Genomic DNA, 14993 nt, shown 5'->3' with positions numbered 1-14993 from the left:
AGGGAGCAGAAGGCGAGCTGAGGACAAAGCACAAGCTGACATCCTACAACACCCTCACTACCCACACCCCCCTCCAGGTGGGATACCTGTGACAGTCCCCAGCACTCTTGGCTGCCCTAGAACTAAGGAAAGGGAAAAACAAATGGTTAATTGATAAAGATCACTATCCCGCAGGACTTGAGTTTCCATCAGTGTACCAATGTGTCGGTGATACACAAGGAAAAAGCATTCTTATCCATAGTCTAACTCTCAGAGACCCCTAACTCAACTTTCTGGAGCCCTAAGGTCACCCTCCCCTCCGCAGTGATGTGGAAAACAGAGAAAGAAGGGAAAATAAAATCAAATTTCTTAATGACCTGCAGGCCCCTGGCAAGGACCTGAGACAGGCAGGAAGCTCGACTGTCTTACTTTTGGTGCCTTACTAGCTGGAGTAACAGCTTTAGCTTGACAATAGCCAGGCCTCCAGTATCCTAGGAATTTTCTTTAGCATATGAAAGAGCTTTTGGACTCCTCTCCCCACCTCAAGTATGTCATCAGCCACTTCTCACAATCCCAGCGCACAGCTTTCTGTCCACCAGTCCTGTCCCCATGCTTCAGTATAATCATCTTTTTGCACCAAAGACATCTCAAGAATTCTTTCTTGGCCCTCAGCTCCAGACCTCACCAACATTCCAGAACTACATCATAAGGACGGCAGGGTGGACTGGCAGCCAGGTGGGAGCTGCAGGCCGGTGGACTCTGCCAGGAACAAGCCGTGCTCTATTCCTTCCCAGCCAGGCCGGACCCCGGTGAGCTGCAGTGTTTTCCCACTCCCCTGCCAAGGAGAACACCTTTCAGGAGAAATCACAATGGTGTTAGAGTTACCCAAGTAGCCATAGACTCAGAAGGAGCCTCTGATACCTGTTTGGGACAGAAGCAGATAAAGGAAACAAAGTCCTTATTTTTATTTTTGTTCTGCCTCTCCAAAGAGGACAATTGCATTGGCCTTGGTTCTTGTGATTTCTGTCTTGTAAAACCCCAAGATTTCTCTTTCATAATCAGCTCAGTCCCCAGGAAGTCATAATCCACCGTACTTCTTTTAATGTTCCAAGTCACCCATTCCATAATTGACTGAGCCTCTGATAGGCACCAGGCACTACTGTTTGGGATGCCCTGGGGAGCAAAACAGATCTCCCTGCCCTATGTTAGAAGAGCTCCACAGGCTGAGGAGTGCCCATGTCTGTGCAGAGGGTAGAACTGAATGCATGGGGCGGTCAGAGTAGGCCTGACTGAGAAGATGGGATTTGAGCAGGGACCTGGATGAGGTGAGGTAGGAGTACATACCTGGGATGAGCACTAAGGTCAAAGGCTCGGAGGTGGTAGGTAGAAGCTTCTGAGGGTCTGGACAGGGGGTGACCCGACCTGATCTTTGTTACTGAAAGATTAGTTTGATGCCATACGTAGAGCTGTCTGTGCACGCAAAGTTAGAACAAGTTAGGGGCTATTGAAATGATCCTGGCTGGAGAGGGAGGTTGCACAGGGCAGGGTCACGGCAGGGCACACAGAGACAAGTAGTTAGATCCATATTTATATTGAAGGTAGAATTGTCAGGAATTCCCAAGAGGTTGAATACACTGGAAAAACAAGAGGTAGAATGAGGCAGACCTGGCTTCATATCCTTCCCTCTTCGGTCCCTTCGCCCCGGAAGGATTCCATTTTATAGAGGAAGCTCCCCCAGTAAAGTCCAAGGTGTATGGCCTCTGCTCCTTTCCTCCTTTCTCTCTTTTCATTCACCCTCTTGAAAACTTCCTTCATCTTGTGGACATTGCCACATGGCTCCTTGCTGGACATGGAGCCTGCTTAAGATTCTCTCTCTCCCCCTGTTTCTGTCCCATGTCTCTCCCCTCCTCGTGCTTTCTTTCTCTCTCTCTCTCTCTAAAACAAAACAAAACAAAACAAAACCTATCTATTGAGTAAGCTACTATGCTTCAAGCATGGCAGTGGGGCTAGAGCAGTAAACCAGACAAAATGCTATGCTCTCATGGAACTCACATTCTAATGTGAAGACAGAGGCAATCAACCAGACAAGGAAAATAATGTAGCAAGGTTAATGATACCTGCCACTGAGAAAAATCAGCCCAGGAAGAGAAAGAGGGTGGTGGGGAGGCTACAATTTAAAACAGGTAGTCAGAGAAAACTAAAAAAAAAAAGCAATAACAACATTAAAATAACAAACTTCAGGGGCTCTTTGGTGGCTCGGTCCATTAAGCATCTGCCTTCAGCTCAGGTCATGATCTCAGGGTCCTGGGGTCCAGCCTGTGTTGGGCTCCCTGTTCAGCCAGCAGCCTGTATCTCCCCCTCCCTCTGCCCCTCACCCCCACTCATGCTTGAGCACACATGCTCTCTCTGTCTCTCTCTCTGTCTCAGATAAATAAATAAACTCTTTAAAAAAATAAAAAACAAAACAAACTTTGGATCCTCTAATGGACTTATCTCACATTTGGCAGTTTTGACTTCCTACCCTAGGGTACCTAGGTACCTGAAGGGACCACTCCAGTTAGCTGCAGAGATCACGTGCTCTGGGTGCACTTCGGTCAGTTGAGGACCCCCTAGCCAAGAAAATGTCACTTGTAATGAAGCTATTTCTCCTCTAAAGTAAACCCAGCAGCATTGGTTCTGAAAGCATTGCCCAGAGCTGGCAGCTCAGCAATTTCTCTTCTCTGTTGTAGAAGGAGAAGTGTCTTATGCACAGAAAATGACTTGAAAAGAGCACTTTTGTACCTCAGGGTCTAAGCTGTAGAATAATCATCAGAATAATGATGGCAATTCTTTATTCATGGGTCTCCTTGGTATGGGGTGACATTACCTTCGTCCATCCCCAAGTCCACCGGCAGACAAGTAAAGAGTATCCGCGTAACGGGGTGCCTGGCTGGCTCAGTTAGTAGAGGGTTCAACTCTTGATCTTGGATTGTAAGTTTGAGCGCTATGTCGGGTGTAGAGACGACTTGAAAATAAAATCTTTAAAAAGCAAAAAAAAAAAAAAAAGGAGTATCTGTGTATAGTTAACCAATTCCTAGTGTTAGGAATTATCTGGCAGTTAAATGATAGTTAGAAATTCCCTTTCCAAAGATGCAGTTCATGCAGAGGGAAGTAATTTTTCACAGAAGGGGGTGCTTGGCAGGGATATGAATTTTATTATATTTTTAGTCATGTCTTTGTTTATTTAAATCTAAAAGAAAGGGTGCCTGGGTGGCTCAGTCAGTTGAGTGTCTGTGGCTCAGGTCATGATCCAAGGGTCCTGGGATCAAGCTCCGCACTGGACACCCTGCTCAGCTGAGAGTCTGCTTCTCCCTCTCTTTCTGCCCCTCCCCTTGCCTGTGCCAGTGCATATGCACATGTGCTCTTGCTCTCTCTGTCCCAAATAAACAAAAAATCATAAAAAAAAAAAAATCTGAAAGAAAGGAGTCAGTGATTACCTCTGGAGTGTGGGATTATTAAGACTTTAACCATTCAAGTTGTATGTTTATGAACTGAGTATTTAAGATGGTGTATTACTTTGCTAATCAAAAAAGCATTAATTGTACATATAAAATTGGATGCACAAAGAATTAGAAATACAAGTGTAAAGGTGAACTTACCTATAATTGTCTGATATTTTAATTTTTCCTTTGACCTTATTATTTAGACCATTTAAAACTGTCCAAGTGTTGAGGTATATTTTTACTCTTTAAATTTTTGCTACTAATTTCCAGATTTATTGCACTGTGGACAAAGAATGTACCTTATATAATTTCTGCTCTTTGAAATTAATAGAGGCTTTCTTTGTGACCTAGTATATGATCCACTGAGAAAAATATTTCTGTATTTATCAGAAAAGAGGCATATTAAACACCCCCATGACCCCTTTCTAAATTAGCATATAGCAGGTGCTCAAAAACTGTTTATTTTTGAAACTGAATACCAATTTATTAAATGTTAGTTTATCTTTTATATTTATTCTAATTCACAATGTCATTTATTTTTACTATTTTATTTGCCAGTCTCCTAATTTATATTCTGCTTTCTTCCCTTCTCCCCTTCTGGAACATTATGGACTTAGGGCGGATGTGTTAAGATCTTCCCTTTCAGGCACCTTGGTGGCTTAGTCGGTTAAGCATCTGACTCTTGATTTTGGTTCAGGTCATGATTTAGGGTTGTGAGATCAAGCCCTGCACTGGGTTCCATGCTCAGTGCGGAGTCTGCTTTAGAGTCCCTAGGCCCCCAAAATAAATAAATATAATCTAAAAAAAAAAAAAAGACCTTTCATTTCAATTGGAGCTCTGATATTTTTCTTAGAATTTATAATTCTATTTACATTTACAATACAATCTATATGATCTATTATAATTTACAATTGTTTGTATTCTTGCATTTTCATACTGTTACCCAGTACCTAAATACTCCTGTTACTATAGTTTCTTTCTGGATCATGTAATTTGTTATAAACTTCCTTTGCCCTATTCAATGTGTTTGCCTTGATTCATTCAGAAATACCTATCATGACCCCTGATTTCTTTGTGTTTTCCTTCAATTGATGCATTTTTGTCTATCTTGTATTGTAAACCTTTCCACATCATTTTATTATAGATGAGTCCTTTTGAAGCAATGTATACCATAACTATATTTTATTTTTTAAATCCACCTAGTAAATTTGTTTTAATTTCTGTCACCTTGTTTTATGCTTTTGAGGTTTTATAAAACCTTACCACTTCCTAAGTTCTATGCTTTTTGGTTAAAAGATCTAAACTTTATTTCTTTATAGAAATCGTCCATGATTTGGAAAAAAAAAAAAAAAACCCACCATAGTGGTTCATTCACTCTTTATTCAACACATAAATCTTAATTATTTTCTGGGCGACAGTACTCTTCTAGGCACTGTGAATATATGATAAGACAGATAAAATCTTTCTTTCAAGGTGCTTGCCATCTAGTGGGGGGGGACAAAAGTAAACATACACATAGACATGAAGATATACAGGGTATATTATTCGTGCCATAAAAACATGTAATGTGAGAGTAGCTCAAGGACTTACACTGTTTGGGGATCAGAGAAGACCTCCCTGCCAAGGCTACAATTAAGCTGAGACAGATGACAAAAGAGGGACCCAGTCAGGTGAATTTCTGGGGAAGAGTGTTCCAGTCTAAGCAGAGGGAACAGCCAGAACCAAGGCCCTAAGGTGAGCTTCAAGGATTAGGGAGTGAAGGGTTTTCAGGAAGTGAAGAGTTTTTGAGAAGGCTGGAGTGAGGGGTTTAGGAACAGTTTGGGAGGGTTCCAAATGGGAATGGCTCGATCTGGCTTCCATTTTTAAATCACCACCAAGGCATCCCTAGGGCGCAAGGAGGGACGGAAGGAGACAGCAATGAATGGAAGGCAGTAAGTGAGGAAGCTTGGCAGGCACTGGGCAGTGTTGTGGATGTGCGGATGGTGACTATGTGGGAGTTGATATGGAGCTAAGCAGGTGGGTTCCCCGTAAGTTACTGAAAGGGGGCTCAGAACACTTCATTCCAAATACATCTAACTGACATACCGACTTATTTGAGCTAAAGGCACTTGAAAGACAAAAGGCAAGAAGGCTACTCTGAGCTCCCCTTCTTTTCCTAAAAACAGGACACAGAACTGTACCAGGAGAGAAGGGACACTGTCATCAGCAGAGATGGGGACTCGAGGCAAGAAGAGTCTGGACAGACTCACCTCGTGAAAACAGCCTTCTCCTCCTTTTCACTCCCCTATTACACAAGCACTGCTTTGTTCAACCTATTATATAAGCACCTAGACCCAACCACTCTGGGGGTCTTCATTTCCCTGGGAAGTTTCCTATGCAAATATAAAATAGAACCTGTATGCTTTGTTCTTGCTGGTCTGTCTTATGTGGACGTAATTCTCCCCCCAGCCAGAGATTCTACGAGGAGAGAGGAACAGTTTGCCTCCCGGACATTATGAAGGCAGGACCGACTGGGCATGCTCCTGTTTTACATTTGGGTACAATAAGGTTACACTTCCATTGTTCCTCCGCTGCCACCAACGTAGGCCAAGCCACCATCAATCACTACCGCAGGAAGCCTTCTGCTGAAATCTGGCATCCACTCCTGCCCCCTACTGATTATTTCATGCATAGCAGCAGAATGGTGTATTTCAAAAGGAAATTGAGTCCTGTCCCTTTTCCTGCTCACCCCTCTGGCTACCCACTCTTCTCAGAAGAAATCCAAAATCTTTCTCATGGTTCTTAGAGTCCTCACACACTGGCTGGGGGTGCTCTTTAACCCCATTTCCTGCTGCTCAACTTCTGGCCTTCCGTTGTTTCCTTGAGCATACGGAGCTCCATCCAGCCCCAGAGCCTCTGCCTAGCTGTTTTCTTTCTGGTCCTTTGCATATCTGCACTTCTGGCACAGAACACCCTATTGGAGACTTCACACGCTTGAAAATATTTTTATGTCCTCATAGTTCAGCGATGGTCTGGCTAATTATAAAGTTCTATGTTCTGAGTTATATTTATGAACACTTCAAAAATGTAATTCTGTTGTCTTCTTGAGCTTAAGACCGCTGTTGAGGAGTCTGAGGTCAGTTTAATTACGGCTCCATTGCAAGCAAGAAGCAAGGAAGCAAAGGCGATCTGCTTTGGTCATCTGGAAACTTAAAAATAATAGTTTTGTCTTCAATGCTTCTAATTCCCCCTTAAAGGGGTCCAAGAGTTTTCCTTTTCAGTAGTATCCTTGGTGTTCTTTACATCTGCAGACTAAAATCTTTTTTAATTCTAGAGAATTTAAGGACATTATTTCAAGTCTTTCCTCCTATCTTTCTTGATCTCCTGCGATCTGGATCTGCCTGTTTACTTCTGTCTTCTGTTCCTTTTAACTTCCCCATCTTTCTCAGCTGCCTTCTTGGAGAGGTCACACCAGTTCTTGGGCTCTATTGGTCTGTTCTTTATTCCACACCTATATCCAACCACTATTATTTGCTATATATTTTTAAAATATTTTATTTATTTATTTGAGAGAGAAAACATGATCAGGGAAAAGGAAAGGCAGACTCTCCACTGAGCAGGGAGTATGATGAGGGACTTGATCCCAGGACTCTGGGATCATGATCTGAGCTGAAGGCAGACACTTAACTGACTGAGCCACCCAGGCACCCCTATCATTATCCATATTAAAATAATCTTTCATATCTAATACTCCCACTTCTTTCCTTTATGTGTGATCTCTGATTCTTGTGTCATACAGCTAATTTCTTCCCCAATGTTAATATGTTTATCATGCTTATTTACATTTTTTGGCATCACCATTTCTGTAATTCTGCTTCATGTGGTCTATCTTGGTACATTTTGTCCCTTTTCCCATGGTTGTACTCTTCAGGCATACAATATTTTGGCTTGAGCGTCCATGATATTCTGAGGGTACTGACTATTCTAGCTGGTCTGTGTATTGGAGAAGGGCCAAAGCTTAACTCCAAGCTTTATTGCTTCTCATGAGTTTAAGGATATGTAGACTGGTTTTCTCTTAAATGCCCACAAACGCGGTAGCTTAAAACAGCACCCATGTACCAGCTCCAGTTTCTGTGGGTCATGATTCTGGATATAGCTTGGCTGGGTTCTCTGCCCTGGAGTCTCACAAGCTTCGATCCCAGGGCTGTCCGGGGCTGTGGCTTCAGCTGAGACCTCTGAACTCTCCTCTGGGTTCAATTCTTAGCTCCTGTGGTTGTTGGCAGAATTCACTTCCTCGCAGCTGTGGGACTGAGGCTCTCAGGTCTGTGGAAATAACTTAAGACCAACCAAGTGAGACTAGGCAAAGTCCGTCTATTCAGAACTTGCTCAAGCAAGGGAGTTGGTCATCATTTTATTCGTGCTTGGCAAAGACAAGACTCAAAGGCAGGTAGAAAGCCAGAAAGGCTTATAGTGGGAACAAGGGAGGGCTTCAGGTCAGGTATGCCCTGATTGCAGGCTGCTGGCCTGGGGAAGCCAGAGCAGGCTCACTAGCGGCCAGTGTCCTAAGGGACTGGTTAGGGGCTCATGTTTGCTCTCTCTCACTGGTCCCAAGTTGGAAAGAGGAACAAAATTAGGAAGCTGTCGGTTATGAATCAGGTGCTGGCTATTTGGGACCAATCATGACAGAGGCTATTGTGTGGTTTCCTGGATCCGTTGCTAGGGATCGTAGTCTGACTTCTTACAAGTCTGCTTTCTAAATGCAAGCAGCTGGCTTCCTGGGCTGGTTACTGTAGATGCTGGGTTGGTTTTCTGGGCTGGTTGCTGCAGGCTATGGGTCAGAGTTGTATTTCTACACTCGGTCTGGCCATTGTCCATTTGTATGTTTAGTCTTTCAGCTCCTGGATACTGTCTGCATCTCCCTGCTGGGTGGCACTTTCCATAGGGAGCTCCCATGGTGCTTCCCGTCTTCAGGGTCAGCAGTATCTCTCCCTGTAATGCACTCTGGTAAGACGGCATCGTATATACATGTCATTATGTAATCATAGGAACGACGACCTATCATATTCTGTTGGCTAGAAGCAAATCACAGGTCCTGCCCAAATGGTAGAGATTATAGGACCTAACTCCATGGGTGGATATCATGGGGCATTTTCGTCCAGCATAGGAGTCTTCCTACCATGGTAGGAAAGGATGAGCCCCACAAGAGCAGCTCCCCAGGCCCTGAAAAATGATTGCTGGTCACGCCCACTTGCTGGCTTCCACCAGTCAACACCCCCCCTTAGGTTTCACTTTTAATCCAGCAGGAGGAGCAACATTGGGAGAAAGCCATTTCCCCTTTGCTCTGCTCCACTGCCCAGGGAACCTGGAGGAAGGAATGTCCTGGAGCCATTGATCCCTGCGACCCTCTTTGCCCTGACGCCTCACCTAAGCAGACTTCTGTGCTTCCCTGTTAATCTCTGACATCTGCATCCAGGCATTTGCATTTATGGCTGATTTCTGTGATTAAGGGGCTTCCACTAGTCCCTCTCTGTGTTGCTTCCTCCAGCTCCAGCTCCCATTATAGGGTCTCTCACCAAATCTTCTCTCACTGTTAATGCGCTGGGATGGGCCAGGCTATGGGTCTCCACCTTGGCTGTACATTACAATCACCTGGAGGGTTGTATACACTCCTGATGCCCAGGTCTGACCCCCTATCTGTAAATTAGGGTCTCTAGAATGGGACCAGGCACAAGCAGCCTTAGACCTACCAGGTGATTTTAGTATGTAGCCAAGTCCCCCGAAGCATTGCTGTTCTAAAAGCGGCAGACTTTAGATCAGTTCTTAGTTTTGTTGCACAATGGAATCACTGGGAAGCTTTATTACTTTTTTTAAAGATTTATTTTTATTTATTTTAGAGAGAATGAGAAAGAGAGAAAGCAAGTGCATGAGTGGCAGGGGGAAGGGCAGAAGGAGAAGGAGAGAGAGAATCTCAAGCAGACTCCATGCTGAGCAGAGAGCCTGACACAGGGCTTGATCTCATGACTCTGAGATCATGACCTGAGCTGAAATCATGGGTCGGTCGCTTAACAGACTGAGCCACCCAGGTGCCCCATGGAATCACTGGGAAGCTTTTTTAAAAAACACTGACACCCAACAACCCACCCCACCAAAGACTGTGATGTAATTAAAGTTGAGTGTGCCCCAGGCATCAGGAGTTTTAAAAGCCCCCCGCCCAGGGATGCCAGCATGCAACTGATGGCAAAGGCCATAGCAAGGTGCTTATGGAGAATGGGCTTGGTCCTCTTCTCCTCCTGGTAAGGAAAAGGCCAGGAGCCCTGTTTTAGTGTAATTAATAAAAAGTGGGGCCAGAGCACAAAGATCTGTATTACTTTTGCTCCAAAAGTTGAAAATAATCAGGAATATAAATTCAAAAATTGATCAGATTCTTGGTTTTTAGGGAAGTTTTCCAAATGACCAGTTGGAATTTCCCTTTGCGACCACGTTTTGCATGTGTTTTGATTTTATAAGCAGTATGAAGAGACCATTCTTTAAATCTTCCGTCTGGTAAGTCAGTTGGAGTCTGTGAAGCAGTTCCCAAATGTACAGTGAGATCACTGTAGACTGGGGTTGCCAAAGAAGACAGCCCAGGGAAATTGAAACATGGGCTGGAGCTTGAACACAGACTCAGAGAGGCTAGAAGAAGAGAGAGGGACGCAAGGCCAAAGGTGCAGAGCAGGGGAGCTGCGTATGCCTGTGGAACAACAAACATAACTCAGTAGATAGGGGACAGCGGGGTTGCAGAGAGGACAAGACTCTTCTGACTACCTCCGGGATAGAACTGTTCCCTCCATCATCTTTATCAGATACATTTTTACTTTTGCTTGTGCATTCGGCTCTGAAATCATAACTCAGTTTTCTAGACCTTGTTTACAGGTTGATTCTAAAGACTGAACAACAATAAACCATATTAACATCATTATAACCCAGGTTTGCTCTACAGCCTCACAATGGGCTAAGATTTCTTCTCCTTCTCTAATGAACCAGATGTCACCATTTAAGATGTTTCTAGCATCAAAGTCAAATGAATTTTCTACTTGACCCCCTTCAATTCCTCAAAATCATGATCATGCTATATTTCTGTTGACTTGATATTTGAACCTTTATTTCCTTAAATGGTTCTTTCCCTCCCCAAATTTCTAATTTCCCCCCTTCCTTCTCCCTTCCCTTATCCCCTCCCTCTCCCCTTCCTTCTTCCTCCCTCCCTTCCTTTCCTTCCTTCTTTTTCCTTCCTTCCTTCCTTCCCTCTTTATTTTTTATTGTTTGTGTTGTCAACAAAGCACATTTACTCTCACAGATCTTCAGAAATATCTATACTTTCAATTATACTAACTGCTTCAGGGAATCCACTTTCTCTCTGAAAACATTCTTCTAGAGATTTCTGTATTTCTGCTCCAATCAAATTGATTCTTTTCTAGATATGCTGAGAAATATAATCCTAAAGCTCTTTTTCTCTGTACTTCTGGGGTAGAGCCACTATTTTCTAGATCTCAGTTCTCCCCCCGCCCCCATTTTATCTCACAAAGGTTTCCGGAAGGCTAACTTTCAGAGTCTGCATATGTCTGAAGACGTATTTATTTTGCACTGGTGCTTAATTGATATTTTGATTAACAGTGACATTTTAGGCTCAAAATACTTTTTCTTCCTCATTTGAAGGCCTTTTTTCCTTGTGTTTTGCCATCTGGTGTTGTTGAAAAGAGATCTAACTAATGGATGCTGTCAGTCTGAATCTCCTCTTTAAAATTGATCTGATTTTCTTTTCCTCTGAAAGTTTTCTTTATCTTCCAAGCTGTTGTATGTCTGGGAGTGGGTGTTTCATTCATTGTTTTATCTACCAATATCCTCTTTTTTTTTTTTTTAAAGACTTATTTCTTTATTTGTGTGAGAGAGCACACAAGAGCCATGGTGGGGTGGGTGTGAGGGAGGGAGGGAAGAGGGGCAGAGGGAGAGGGAGAATCTCAAGCAGACTCCTGGCTAAGCAGGAGCCTGACACAGGGCTTGGTCTCATGATGCTGAGATCACGACCCTGAGATCATGACCTGAGCCAAAATCAAGAGTCAGCCACTTAACCAACTGAGTGATCCAGGCACCCTCCACCAGGATCTTCTCATCTATTTGGTCTTGGTTAACTTTATCATTGGCTGAAATTTTCTGACGGAGATCACACAGATCTCTTTGTTGTGATGGACTGAATTCTGCTTGTACTCCTTTATTTTCATTATAGGGGGATGTGGGCAGGGAGGGAGGCAAATGTGTACTATCAGTCTGCCATGTGGAACTCTAGTTTCAGATATGTCATTTGGATATTAAAGAAGAGGGGGGCCCTAGAAGATGGAACTTAGGGGTCTTTGAGTTACACTGTGGGGAAACTGGCTCTCACAGCTGTCTCTGGTGGCCTGAAGAAGCAACATCAGTTGTCTTCCATGTGTTCTGCTCTTAAAGCAAGCTATAACATCACCTCTCTAGTGAAGAGAAATGCCTGAGAATATCCAGTATCTCCAGGTTTGTTTCCATTAGCCCATGTTTATTCAGACTGTCAAGTGAAGGATGGAAATAATAAGGTGGCTTACACTAGGAACTTTTTTAATACATTAAAGTCTAGTTGACACAATGTTACATTAGTTTCAGGAGTACAACAGTGATTGGACAGCCCTATATGTTGTGCTGTGCTCCACACAAGGGTAGCTACCACCTGTCACCATGCAACGCTATTACAATGCCATTGGCCTTATCCCCTATGCTGTGCCTTTCCTCCCTGTGACTTATTCATTCCATAACTGGTAGCCTGTACCATCCACTCTCTTTCATCCATTTTGCCTACTTCCCTCTGTTAACCATCAGTTTGTATTTATGGGTCCATTTCTGTTTTTGTTTGTTTAGTTGTTGTATGAACTCGAAGTGTCCAATACTTCTGGAATACCTGGTTCTGGTCAGTGGACACATCTTATAATTCTTATATTCTAGTGTGCTTTGTCCTTGGCACAGAAGATGCACCCTGAACCTGAAGATGATATTACTCATCTGAATGACAGTTCAACCCAGGATGCTTCTGGCCAGGCATCATGTAAGTGTGAACCTTCTGAAGGAAAGGTATAAATGTCTTGCTCCATGGTAAGTCCTGTTTATGGTCAGGAGGAGTCATAGATCCCTGCATCTCCTTTCAAAGTGGGAAGATTCCAGGGTCCTCCCTCATTCGACATGGTATGAAAGGAGAAGAAATATTTATGAGGAGACAGAGGCACATGGACCTAAGACAGATCCATGGAGTTATCACACCTGCAAGTTGTCCACAGGGTGGGGACCAATGAAGAAAAGTAGAGGAAAAAGAAAACATCTCAGAAGATGCCTGAGTGAATAAAAATGCCACCCTTGAGCCAGCTGCTCCTGGAATATACCCCCAAGGCTGCTGATCAGGGCAGTGATGACAGAGCCTGGGATTGACTATGACTCAGTTTCCCCCACTGGTCTCCTCTGAGGGCAGGTCTGGCATGCTTGTATCTCAGAGAATTGTATCTGCTGGACTTTTCTTTTCCTGGTCTCCAAAAACATAGCTAATGAAGACAAATGATTGCTAAGGACAGTGGTTCCCTCAAGCTAGAAGCCCTCTTGGGTGCACAGCAGTGCCATTGCACACTCCAGGAGCTGCATGGTCTGTGTCCCTACTAGCCTTCCAGAGGTCTGAAGGCTGGGACTGTGATCCTCCCATTTATCCTGAGCTTGTTGGCTACTGTCCCATGCTGGCCCCAGGCTCAGACTCTGCCCCTTGAAGGGGATGTTTCATAGGGAGAACGCTCTTCCATCTTCTGCCTGCCCTCTGGTGTGGGCCTTCAGCCCACCTATGTAAGAGCAAATGGGAGCAGAAGCTGCAGAAGTCTTGGTCTCTCATACACACCCATCCCCTTTAGACAATATCTCCCACCCCTACTCCCAGCACCTGGGAGTAGCCTCATCCCATAAATCCGTGGCCAACCACTACCTCTGGCAGAATCACGGATGGATCTGTTCCCATCTTCAGGACTTCAGGAAGGTTGTGCGTGTAGGTGATGGGCAGTGGCCCTGTGGCCTTGACATCTCCAGGTGTCACCTGGAATGGATGTCCTATCAGAGGTGACAAAACTGGGGAGTCTGTTCTCCTATTTGTACCACAGCCCCACCTGGAAATGGAAACAGAGAACTGAAACAGTGTTGGGCAATTTTCCAATAGTTATAGCTTTTTCCTAACTAGTTAAGATCCAATCAAAGAGACATAGTGTGCTCATAAGCTTGGTATTGTTTTGGTGTCTCTATCTGAATCATCATGGCATTGGTTTCCTAGGGCCACCATAACAAAAGAACACAAACTGGGTGGCTTACAACAACAGATATTTATTCTCTCCCAGCTCTGGAAACCAGAAGTCCCAGATCAATCTGGGTTGGTTCCTTCTTGGGGGCTCAAGGGAGAGTCTGTTCCATGCCAATCTTAGCTTCCTGGTAATCATCGCCAGTCCTTGGCATTTCTTGGCTTGCGGCAGCATAACTCCATTTTTGCCTTTGTGGTCACATGGCATTCTCCCTGTGTGTCTGTGTCCAAATTTCCCTCTTATAAGGACACCAGTCACTGGATTACAGTTCGTGTGAATCCAATATGGTCTCATCTTAACTTGTTTCTATCTGTGAAGACTCTCTCTGAATAAGGACACATTCACAGGTAGCAGAGGTTAAGACCTGAACATATTTTGGGGGGCAGGAGATACAGCTGAATCAATAATTATCAAAGTAAATTAAAAGATAAATGGAATAGTGATATGTGAAGAATCTTGTTATTATTCTTTAAAAAAACAGCACTGAGAAATTTCTCTAGGGTTACCAATACTTTTTCAAATGCTGAAAGACAGTTTTATGAATACTTAGGTTCCTAAGAAATGGAAAATACATGCTCCCACTTCTTCTAAGCTGCTAATTTATGCATCCAAGTGGAAAAAGAGTGAAAAACACGGTAGTCCTCTACAATAAGTGACAAAAACAAATATAGAAAATCATGTTCATGTAAGTATGAAAAAAATCAGTTTATCTTTTTAAAAAAGATAACCCAAGTTTTTCTCTTACTTCATCCTACTTTAGGGTGAAAAATTTCTTTGACGGGAACGTAATATCTGAGAATGAACTTTTACTGTCATAATTCACTAATTCCTTTCTTTTTTTTTAAACTGTAGAGACCCCCTCAAGAGAAATTAACATTAAATCACATAAATGTTTCAATTTTACAGTTTCATGCATTGCATTCAGAGAGAAAAGAACGTTTAATTCAATCCAGTCAAAGATTCCTGTTTAATTTCTCACTTGCTTATGGGTGAGAACGTGCTCAGCGGAATGTTTCCTGCTATGCTTTCCTGCTGCCTTGAATGAAATGTGGGCACCATGGAGCAGGAACAAAGGCAGATTTGCAAGGGAGAGGAATCTAACTATTGCATGAAGTTCCTTTGAATTAATATCTTGTACCATGTTGGGGGCAGTGGGCTACAAAGGGGACATTTTAGG

At 43.5% G+C, this 14993-nt stretch overlaps 1 long non-coding RNA gene across 2 annotated transcripts in view; it reads left to right on the top strand.

Annotated features, from left to right (window-relative positions):
* The window catches only part of LOC122916306, a 28219-nt gene that overhangs the window by 1488 nt on the left and 11738 nt on the right, over positions 1-14993 (top strand). Inside the window, exons 2-3 of one of the 2 annotated variants that reach the window (XR_006386160.1) lie at positions 652-788; positions 12441-12540. This is a non-coding gene — a long non-coding RNA (uncharacterized LOC122916306). Of the gene's footprint in view, positions 1-651; positions 789-12440; positions 12928-14993 lie in introns of those variants that run through there. The other variant, XR_006386159.1, reaches the window with a different exon arrangement.

The sequence above is a fragment of the Neovison vison genome, chromosome 8 (genome assembly GCF_020171115.1).
Source record: "Neovison vison isolate M4711 chromosome 8, ASM_NN_V1, whole genome shotgun sequence".
Classification (NCBI taxonomy): Eukaryota; Metazoa; Chordata; class Mammalia; order Carnivora; family Mustelidae; genus Neogale; species Neogale vison.
The sequence above is the reverse complement of the archived record's forward strand: the minus strand, read 5'-3'. Positions and strand labels throughout refer to the sequence as shown.